The sequence below is a fragment of the Oncorhynchus mykiss genome, chromosome 15 (assembly GCF_057628025.1).
Source record: "Oncorhynchus mykiss isolate SJ-2025 chromosome 15, ASM5762802v1, whole genome shotgun sequence".
Classification (NCBI taxonomy): Eukaryota; Metazoa; Chordata; class Actinopteri; order Salmoniformes; family Salmonidae; genus Oncorhynchus; species Oncorhynchus mykiss.
In genome coordinates this window covers 6,775,020-6,786,935 of record NC_143036.1, presented here as the reverse complement: position 1 = coordinate 6,786,935, position 11,916 = coordinate 6,775,020, and the positions used below count along the sequence as shown (strand labels likewise).

Sequence of the window (11,916 nt, the reverse complement as noted above, 5' to 3'; positions counted from 1 at the left end):
AATCAATTGGTATTTGTTCAATAAGTCCTTGGGTTATTAATCAATTGGTATTTGTTCAATAAGTCCTTGGGTTATTAATCAATTGGTATTTGTTCAATAAGTCCTTGGGTTATTAATCAATTGGTATTTGTTCAATAAATCCTTGGGTTATTAATCAGATGGTATTTGTTCAATAAGTCCTTAGGTTATTAATCAATTGGTATTTGTTCAATAAGTCCTTGGGTTATTAATCAGATGGTATTTGATCTATAAACTCATCTCTCAGTTCTTTCTTTGAGTCAAAATATCTGAATATCTGTCTGCAGTCTCTGTCTCTGTGGGAGGCCCAGACAGGAAATACAGAACATGTCCTATAGATCTGTACTGTCCATCTGGTTTGAGGAAACCACGGTGTGATCCTGGAGGAAGGGAAGGGAGGAGAGATGAGGGGGAATCGTTACCAGAATGCACTAGAAGGAGAAAACATGAAAGAAAAGGACAATTATCTACAGAAAGAAAAATGTCTAAAGATCTTTTTCAGGATATGATTCTGCAATCATCATCATTCTTTTCAGTAAGTCTTCTATTTAATATTATCACTGCATTTAGAGCCACAACAATTGGAGACAATCTAATGGAATTAATAGATATCCTCTGTCTTATACTCTGCTTGCTTTAAGAGGCTAAATCGCTCTATGGGAGGGCTTTATTTAACTAGCGGGAACCCTTACTCATTCCTTCATCAAACCCCTAACTCTGTGGACATAGTGTGGACTGGAAATGAGGTATAAAGACATAGCGTTAACTAGATCTCATACTGATCTAAGTCAAATCAAATCCAATTTTATCCACGTGCGCTGAATACAACAGGTGTGGACCTCACAGTGAAATACTGAATACAACAGCTGTAGACCTTACAGTGAAATGCTTAATTTAGGAGCCCCTATCCAACAGTGCAGTTTCAAAAAATACGGATAAGAACAAGAGATAAAAGTAACAAGTAATTAAAGAGCAGCAGTGAAAAATAACAATACAGTGCCTTGCGAAAGTATTCGGCCCCCTTGAACTTTGCAACCTTTTGCCACATTTCAGGCTTCAAACATAAAGATATAAAACTGTATTTTTTTGTGAAGAATCAACAACAAGTGGGACACAATCATGAAGTGGAACGACATTTATTGGATATTTCAAACTTTTTTAACAAATCAAAAACTGAAAAATTGGGCGTGCAAAATTATTCAGCCCCTTTACTTTCAGTGCAGCAAACTCTCTCCAGAAGTTCAGTGAGGATCTCTGAATGATCCAATGTTGACCTAAATGACTAATGATGATAAATACAATCCACCTGTGTGTAATCAAGTCTCCGTATAAATGCACCTGCACTGTGATAGTCTCAGAGGTCCGTTAAAAGCGCAGAGAGCATCATGAAGAACAAGGAACACACCAGGCAGGTCCGAGATACTGTTGTGAAGAAGTTTAAAGCCGGATTTGGTAAGACCTCAAATCCAGTGGAGGCAACATATCCCAAAGACCCCGGCTTCTGCAGCCATCGTGAGGAGGATTCAGGAGGAGGATGCTGGTGCCCCATCCACCTGACCCACAGAACCAACAACTCCAATACAGGAAGTAAGTGTGAGTGATATTGTTGCAGGTGTGTGTGTCTGACTCTCCTACCTTGGCCTGCTGTAACTATGTATGTGAGTGAGTGAGATGTTAGTAACGTTCCTGAATTAAGTGTTTTCTTCATTCTAGATTGCAGCCCGAAAGCAACAAGAAGAGTCATTCTAGATTGCAGCCCGAAAGCAACAAGAAGAGTCATTCTAGATTGCAGCCCGAAAGCAACAAGAAGAGTCATTCTAGATTGCAGCCCGAAAGCAACAAGAAGAGTCATTCTAGATTGCAGCCCGAAAGCAACAAGAAGAGTCATTCTAGATTGCAGCCCGAAAGCAACAAGAAGAGTCATTCTAGATTGCAGCCCGAAAGCAACAAGAAGAGTCATTCTAGATTGCAGCCCGAAAGCAACAAGAAGAGTCATTCTAGATTGCAGCCCGAAAGCAACAAGAAGAGTCATTCTAGATTGCAGCCCGAAAGCAACAAGAAGAGTCATTCTAGATTGCAGCCCGAAAGCAACAAGAAGAGGTGATGGGATGTGTGTGGACCCAAGAAGGAAAGGAAGACACTGTACACATGCATCAATTGCAAGAAAAACAATTGCAATGCACAGTTAAACTCTGTCCCTCATGTCGTGTTTAGACCGGACTTAGTTTCTGTTCAATGGGGCTCATTTGTCATTTCCATAAAATACTGTCTGTAAAATGTGTCCTTCCAATTTGTTCAATTCAAAGCAATAAATATCAATAGTGATGAACACCTTGTTTCATTTATATTTGTTCAAGATAAACATGATTTATTCCACCCGTGTCTTGATTATAAAAAAAACAAATAGCACTTTTGTTGATAAATGTGATCTAGCAGGTAAATGGCAAATATTAACCATGTATACTGTCTATGTTGCTTGTAATTGATTTAAGTCATCTACTTTATATTTTTAAAGTAAATTGTTATGCTGTATTGTCTTAAAAACCCAATAATGTTGTTGGTCCATTAGACCCGCGAACATTGGGTGAATAACAAAAACATGAACACCACACAAGGGTTAAACAAATGTGGTTTCTACTGACATTTGATACGTACAAACTATGGCATAAAGGGACTACAAGCGGATAAGAATCAATTTTGATTAAGACATTGATGAGCGATTTAGGATGGACGTAGTCAATATAACTATTTGTTCAGCACTTTGTAGTGACAGAATTCAGAATATGGGCCATTCTTACAATGTTCTCCCTGTACACCAAGTCAGAACCATAGGATAAATAAAAGGGCCCATAAACAGACAATGAAAGCTCTTACAATGTTTGTTGATTACATTTCTCTAAAAAAGGCTGTGCACCACCAACAGAACAGTAGACTAAATTATGAGGGGGAAAGAGACCAAATTATTAGGGTGAGGCACATGGGCTACTAACAGCTAACTACACAACATACACTTAGTATTACTTTCTTAGCTACAGTATACATATCTCCCTGACATATTACATAATTTATACAGCAGCATACAATACATTTTTGGACTCACTTTGTGGTGCTGTACTCACTTGAACAGGAAGGTGGCTCTCCTTCTTTGGCAAATCATGTCATCAAATATTGTCAACATTGTCATCAGTCTCCCCGTAGATTTTGCGGTGACGTAGTGTCCCCATGAGTGACAGAACACTGAGCCAATCACGGCGCAACTAGAGAACATTACCGACCCTTACACTCAGTATTTTCCTCTGGCCGTCCCACCACCACAGAAAGCACTGAGCTTGGCTGAAACACCTGCTGAAACACCTGCTGAAACACCTGCTGAAACACCTGTACATTGAAGCTGCTTTACTAAAGAAATCAAAAAATAGACCATGTTTGTATTCAGCTTTATTAACTCAATGAATTATTATATTTTTTAAAAATATTATTTGCAAACTGACATATGACACGTATTAATGCTGAAATAACATGCAAAACAGGCAACACATGTTTTATTTTTTTTGCTAAACAGACACGACGTCTCGTCACCGGAACCATCAGACAGTTGAGTTTGGATTTCCAATGTAAAGTATTTTACTGTAACATATTTAGTGAATTTAAAAGGATGTTACTAATTTGTTATAATAATTCATTTAGTATTTATTTTGAAGATGTTATCAACTTAATATTTTCATGTGCGTGATACTACAGTGTACTTTGTAGGAAAGCAGAACGTTGATAGAACATCAGAACACATGAACAGTAAATAGATACATTTCTAACACTATACTTGGAAATTAGAATGTGTTCAGTAAAGGTAATGCTAAAATCACTGAATCTATACATGCTACTATTGACTACGGTATTCTTACTGTCTATCTACAGCATGGTCATTGACATTGTCTACTAGTTATATAGTGTAAATCTGACAAGAGAAAATGCCAAAAGTATAAGGCAGAGGTAAACAATGGATAAGCAACTGAATTGATTCGGACCACGCCACGCGGTCATGGTTACTTAATGATTGCGTCAGCAGCAAGTGCCTGGTCGGTTTCAAAACATTAAATACATAGTATTCAATGAAGCACAAAATATCACAAATATGTCCACCCTCCTTTCTCCTGTAGATGTATTTTCTGTAAAAATAACTGTTCTCTTTCTCCTGTAGATGTATTTTCTGTAAAAATAACTGATCTCTTTCTCCTGTAGATGTATTTTCTGTAAAAATAACTGTTCTCTTTCTCCTGTAGATGTATTGTCTGTAAAAAATAACTATTCTCTTTCTCCTGTAGATGTATTTTCTGTAAAAATAACTGATCTCTTTCTCCCTGTAGATGTATTTTCTGTAAAAATAACTTTTCTCTTTCTCCTGTAGATGCATTTTCTGTAAAAATAACTGATCTCTTTCTCCTGTAGATGTATTTTCTGTAAAAATAACTGTTCTCTTTCTCCTGTAGATGTATTTTCTGTAAAAAATAACTATTCTCTTTCTCCTGTAGATGTATTTTCTGTAAAAAATAACTATTTTCTTTCTCCTGTAGATGTATTTTCTGTAAAAAATAACTATTCTCTTTCTCCTGTAGATGTATTTTCTGTAAAAAATAACTATTTTCTTTCTCCTGTAGATGTATTTTCTGTAAAAAATAACTGTTCTCTTTCTCCTGTAATGTATTTTCTGTAAAAAATAACTATTCTCTTTCTCCTGTAGATGTATTTTCTGTAAAAATAACTTTTCTCTTTCTCCTGTAGATGTATTTTCTGTAAAAAATAACTATTCTCTTTCTCCTGTAGATGTATTTTCTGTAAAAATAACTGAAATAACCTGGTCTCTTTCTCCCTGTAGATGTATTTTCTGAAATAACCTGGTCTCTTTCTCCTGTAGATGTATTTTCTGTAAAAATAACTGAAATAACCTGGTCTCTTTCTCCCGTAATGAAAACACAGGGAGAAAGAGGTGTTGATTCACGCGCAGAGTGCAGCAGGTCGTTTATTTCCCCTTGGCAGAAGGCAGGAATCGTGGTCACAGGCAGGCAATGGTAAAACACAGGTAGAAAAACAGGCAGGTGAATCAAAGCTAGGACTGAAGGCTATATCTGGTTCTCACAAACAAGCTAGGAAAAGGCTTAGTAGAGTCAAAACGAACAACACCTCACAAAGGCACAAACATAATGAACTGAATTAAATAAGGAGCTGATGAGACCAGGTGAGTAAATAACACAGGTGAAAACAACGAACACAAATGAAAGACATAGCTACGTTCAAGAACACAAAGAAACAGGGCAAGGTTCAAGAACACAACAAAACAGAACACAAGGTAGACTAAGAACACAAATACAGAAACCTACACTCCCTGTAGATGTCTTTCCTGAAATGACCTGCTATCTTTCTCCCTGTAGATGTCTTTCCTGAAATAACCTGCTCTTTCCCCCTGTAGATGTCTTTCCTGAAATGACCTGCTATCTTTCTCCCTGTAGATGTCTTTCCTGAAATAACCTGCTATCTTTCTCCCTGTAGATGTCTTTCCTGAAATTACCAGCTATCTTTCTCCCTGTAGATGTCTTTCCTGAAATTACCAGCTATCTTTCTCCCTGTAGATGTCTTTCCTGAAATAACTTGCTATCTTTCTCCCTGTAGATGTCTTTCCTGAAATTACCAGCTATCTTTCTCCCTGTAGATGTCTTTCCTGAAATTACCAGCTATCTTTCTCCCTGTAGACGTATTTACTGATATAACCTGCTATCTTTCTCCCTGTAGACGTATTTCCTTATATAACCTGCTATCTTTCTCCCTGTAGATGTCTTTCCTGAAATAACCTGCTATCTTTCTCCCTGTAGACGTATTTACCGATATAACCTGCTATCTTTCTCCCTGTAGACGTATTTCCTGATATAACCTGGATCCACTACAGAAGAGAAAGTAGAAATACAAAGGCAACTTTGATATGATCTTTATCAGTTATGTAGTTTCACTAGTTTTGAAAAATGGGACAAACCAAGCTTCTAGTGTTCCTTGTAATGTTCCTAGAGTTTAAATATGGGGCAAACCAAGCTTGTTGTGTTCCTTGTAATGTTCCTAGAGGTTAAATATGGGGCAAACCAAGCTTGTTGTGTTCCTTGTAATGTTCCTAGAGGTTAAATATGGGGCAAACCAAGCTTGTTGTGTTCCTTGTAATGTTCCTAGAGGTTAAATATGGGGCAAACCAAGCTTGTTGTGTTCCTTGTAATGTTCTTAGCGGTGAAATCTGGGGCAAACCAAGCTTGTTGTGTTCCTTGTAATGTTCTTACTTACTACACATTCAATCACAGATTCATTGGATTTTCTATCATTACAAATAGAGTGATAATTATTATGTGAACCAAGCAGTAAATATGTAATGAAATAGTATTAGCTAATATAATTGATTAAATGTATTGGTATAATATTAATCGTGAGCATATTTGACAGACTGATGATTTTGACATTTTTTTTGTACATTTGCTAAAATGCTATAATACCTGTGAAAAATATGAAACATCATTTTACATTTAAATACCATGATATGCCAATTTTACAAAACATAAAAAAAACACTATCTAATTCATGCTTAAATACATTCAATTTTTTATTTAGTATAATCAGATTGAGTGTCAGATTATGAGAGTTGACTTGTCTGAGTTTAAGGCTCTGGAAATCACATTGATCCTGGCATGATGTTTCAATAGATGTCACATGGGTTCAGGATGCACCACGCATCAGACCTGTGGGACTGACTCATACATATTCATAGTATTTATATGATAACACGGAAAACCCGGTTATAGTCAATCTGAGCCTGTGGTAATTGTTTATCTCGAGAACCACTGCATAAATTGAGCTGTCGCTAGCGCGATGGACATTTTGTTGTCTGGACCCCAAAGTGTGGAATGTGCCAGGTAGCTCTTTCGTGTGGAAAACCTAGGGCCGTTAAATGTCATTTCAAAAACAATTCCCATGAAAAAAAAAAAAGAAGAAGAAGGAGTGATTGGTCTGGAGGACTGATAATAAATAGATTAGAGAGAGATTTGCATGAGAAAGAACCAGAGCCATGCAGCCTCAACTCTAACTATTCAACAACACTATCCGTTGTATCAGAAGCCCCAGGAAGTACACGCTCACTGTTGCATCAATACCACCCAATACAAATGCATAATGCATCATGGATATATGCAAATACACTTTCATAACCTGGACGTGATGATGTTTACAGCAATTGGTTGTCAGTCATTCTCCAATGGTTGGCGTTTCCGTGTACCAGCCACAAGCCTCAGTTTCAAAAGGAAACAGGTCTGGCCTGCGTCTATCTGATCATTGTACTCGGCAGAAGAAGAGGAGGACTCTCCTCGACTACGCGTATTCTTAAGCAATAACAACGTGATCCGTATTATCCACCCAAGAATACCCGTCACCGAAGAGAATCTGTAACACAGAGGGGCAATGATGGGAATCGCAAACAAGCGATCGCGTTGTGACCGCATCATCAAGTTCCTCAGTCGGTCCAAATGGCAAACTGGACAGAGAGAGGCACTGTGTCAACATCATCGATTGAAGACGCCTTGCAGCACAGCACAAGACAAGCCCCCATCACAGGCTTTTCTGCAAATAGAAATTAACAACAGTGCATTGTTCAATTCAAAGCCCAATTGTATTGTAAAACAACTATCTCTTCCAAGTGTCTGCATCTCAATTCAATTTAACGACTTTATTGGCATGGGAAACATATGTTAACATTGCCAAAGCATGTGTAGATAATCTCTCTCTCTCTCTCACACACCCTCTTCATTTCTCTATCTCTCCCATTCCCTCTTTCTCTCTCTCTCTCTCACTCCCTCTTTCATTCCCTCTCTCTCCCATTCCCTCTTTCATTCTCTCTCTCTCCCTCTAATTCTCTCTCTCTCCCATTCCCTATTTCATTCTCTCTCTCTCTCTCTCCCTCTTTTATTCTCTCTCTCACTCTCTCTTTCATTCTCTCTCACCCTCTTTCTCTCTCTCTCCCTCTTTCATTCTCTCTCTCCCATTCCCTTTTTCATTCTCTCTCTCTCCCATTCCCTCTTTCATTCTCTCTCTCCCATTCCCTATTTCATTCTCTCTCTCTCCCATTCCCTCTTTCATTCTCTCTCTCTCCCTCTTTCATTCCCTCTCTCTCATTCCCTCTTTCATTCTCTCTCTCACTCCCCCTTTCATTCTCTCTCTCTCACTCCCCCGTTCATTCTCTCTCTCTCTCTCTCACTCCCTCTTTCATTCTCTCTCTCTCCCATTCCCTCTTTCATTCTCTCTCTCTCTCCCTCTAATTTTCTCTCTCTCCCATTCCCTCTCATTCTCTCTCTCCAGCTCTCCCTCTTTTATTCTCTCTCTCACTCCCTCTTTCATTCTCTCTCTCTTCCATTCCCTCTTTCATTCTCTTTCTCACTCCCTCTTTCATTCTCTCTCTTCCTCCCTCTTTCATTCTCTCTCTCCCTCTTTCTCCCCCTCTCCCTCTTTCATTCTCTCTCTCCCATTCCCTCTTTCATTCTCTCTCTCTCCCATTCCCTCTTTCATTCTCTCTCTCTCCCTCTTTCATTCCCTCTCTCCCATTCCCTCTTTCATTCTCTCTCTCACTCCCTTTTTCATTCTCTCTCTCTCTCTCACTCCCCCTTTCATTCTCTCTCACTCCCTCGTTCATCCTCTCTCTCACTCCCTCTTTCTCTCTCTCACTCCCTCTTTCTTTCTCTCTTTCTCTCTCTCACTCCCTCTTTCATTCTCTCTCTCACACTCCCTCTTTCATTCTCTGTCTCTCTTTCTTTCATTCTCTCTCTCCCTCTTTTCTTCTCTCTCTCCCACGCCAGTGGTTTAATAAATAGAGCTCCACAAGAGGGTAGAGGAATGGGGGTGGTGTGTGGGGCAGCTAGCCCCCTCAGCATATTCTTACCTGGGACGAAGGTAGTCTGAAGCCCTGCCCTCCTTGGAAGTCCTGGTGGTCCTGTCCTCTGGTAGCCATCAATAAGAAGGAGGAGGAGATTCCCATTTTAGCACTAATCTCTGTCTGTCTGTCTCTGTCTCTCTCTCTCAACACACGTATCCACACGTAACGAAAACTAGAAATACAGAGACACACAATGATGTATTACATTATGAGTTAGCATCCCATTTCGCTACACTCGCATTACCATCTGCTAACCATGTGTATGTGACAAATAAAATTTGATTTGATTTGAATATTACTCTTTACATACATCACAGGAGACTGAAATATAACTAAACCGTTTGACATAGAAACACCAGATTATTATAATATATATATTTTTTTTAATCATGTTGATTGATTATGAAATTATGTAAAATATAAATAACATTCCACGCATGAGGCCACTAGGTCATTTGACTGCATGAAAATGTTTTAAGGAATAAATTATTTATTTTTTTAAATAAAAAAAAAATCATCAAATAAAAACTAAGTAATATACACAACTGAAATATTTTAGTATATCATAGTAATTTTTCTATTGTTGTCTACCCAAGGAGGACCTGATAGAGACCATGAAGGACCTGAAAGAGACCATGGAGGACCTGATAGAGACCATGGAGGACCTAATAGAGACCATGGAGGACCTGAAAGAGACCATGGATGACCTGATAGAGACCACGGAGAACCTGATAGAGACCATGGAGGACCTGATAGAGACCACGGAGAACCTGATAGAGACCATGGAGGACCTGATAGAGACCACGGAGAACCTGATAGAGACCACGGAGGACCTGATAGAGACCATGACAATTGAATGTTCAATTTTTTTTTTTTGTCTTTGGAATTTCCATTAAAAAGCTTTAGAATCATGTTAATGTCATTATTTCATACTACTAATAATGTTGTTTTTTAAATACTTGAAAAAACTGACGTAGAAAACAGCGATAGTTTTTCTTTTGTTTATACTCAAACTGAAACTGAACTGACCTCAAAAGGCACTAATTGCTTTGTACTAGTAGAGGTTATGAGTCACAACAACAACCGCCCACTGCCTTTTAAAACCTGAATACATCGCAGCATGACTATAGTCCCATAATATAACTAGTACTTATTAGTATGACCATAGTGTGACCATAGTTGTCCATAGTGTGACCATAGTTGACAACAGTTCCTGAATATTATCATAGCTCTAGTGCACCTCATTACATACCACCGTCAACCTAACACCCTCCCCTTAAACGATCTGGTCAAATCAAACATGCTAAGACAAAGCCTTTAATGACAGGAGGCAGGTATAACATGGGATTATTTTCAGATTATTTTGAATGTCAGACTAACTGAGACAGCAGGAGTCAGACTAACTGAGACAGCAGGAGTCAGACTAACTGAGACAGCAGGAGTCAGACTAACTGAGACAACAGGAGTCAGACTAACTGAGACAGCAGGAAGTCAGATTAACTGAGACAGACTACCTGAGACAACAGGAGTCAGACTAACTGAGACAGCAGGAAGTCAGACTAACTGAGACAGCAGGAGTCAGACTAACTGAGACAGCAGGAGTCAGACTAACTGAGACAGCAGGAGTCAGACTAACTGAGACAGCAGGAGTCAGACTAACTGAGACAGCAGGAGTCAGACTAACTGAGACAGCAGGAAGTCAGATTAACTGAGGCAGACTAACTGAGACAACAGGAGTCAGACTAACTGAGACAGCAGGAAGTCAGACTAACTGAGACAGCAGGAGTCAGACTAACTGAGACAGCAGGAGTCAGACTAACTGAGACAGCAGGTGTCAGACTAACTGAGACAGCAGGAGTCAGACTAACTGAGACAGAAGGAAGTCAGACTAACTGAGACAGCAGGAGTCAGACTAACTGAGACAGCAGGAGTCAGACTAACTGAGACAGCAGGAGTCAGACTAACTGAGACAGCAGAAGTCAGACTAACTGAGACAGCAGGAAGTTAGACTAACTGAGACAGCAGGAGTCAGACTAACTGAGACAGCAGGAGTCAGACTAACTGAGACAGCAGGAGTCAGACTAACTGAGACAGCAGGAGTCAGACTAACTGAGACAGCAGGAGTCAGACTAACTGAGACAGCAGGAGTCAGAGTAACTGAGACAGCAGGAGTCAGACTAACTGAGACAGCAGGAGTCAGACTAACTGAGACAGCAGGAAGTCAGACTAACTGAGACAGCAGGAGTCAGACTACCTGAGACAGCAAGAGTCAGACTACCTGAGAAAGCAGGAGTCAGACTAACTGAGACAGCAGGAGACAGACTAACTGAGACAGCAGGAAGTCAGACTAACTGAGACAGCAGGAGTCAGACTACCTGATACAGCAGGAGTCAGACTACCTGAGACAGCAGGAGTCAGACTACCTGAGAAAGCAGGAGTCAGACTACCTGAGACAACAGGAGTCAGACTAACTGAGACAGAAGGAAGTCAGACTAACTGAGACAGCAGGAGTCAGACTAACTGAGACAGCAGGAGTCAGACTAACTGAGACAGCAGGAGTCAGACTAACTGAGACAGCAGGAAGTCAGACTAACTGAGACAGCAGGAGTCAGACTACCTGAGACAGCAGGAGTCAGACTACCTGAGAAAGCAGGAGTCAGACTAACTGAGACAGCAGGAGACAGACTAACTGAGACAGCAGGAAGTCAGACTAACTGAGACAGCAGGAGTCAGACTACCTGATACAGCAGGAGTCAGACTACCTGAGACAGCAGGAGTCAGACTAACTGAGACAGCAGGAGTCAGACTAACTGAGACAGCAGGAAGTCAGACTAACTGAGACAGCAGGAGTCAGACTACCTGAGACAGCAGGAGTCAGACTACCTGAGAAAGCAGGAGTCAGACTAACTGAGACAGCAGGAGACAGACTAACTGAGACAGCAGGAAGTCAG

General features: G+C 39.8%; 1 long non-coding RNA gene across 1 annotated transcript; it reads right to left on the bottom strand.

Annotated features, from left to right (window-relative positions):
• Positions 1-5,007: 5,007 nt before the first annotated feature.
• LOC149977372 (uncharacterized) lies at positions 5,008-9,311 on the bottom strand. Its single transcript, XR_016486532.1, has 2 exons — positions 5,502-9,311; positions 5,008-5,463 (listed from the first exon to the last, which is right to left on the bottom strand). It is a non-coding gene; the product is annotated as an uncharacterized LOC149977372 (long non-coding RNA).
• Positions 9,312-11,916: the final 2,605 nt, after the last annotated feature.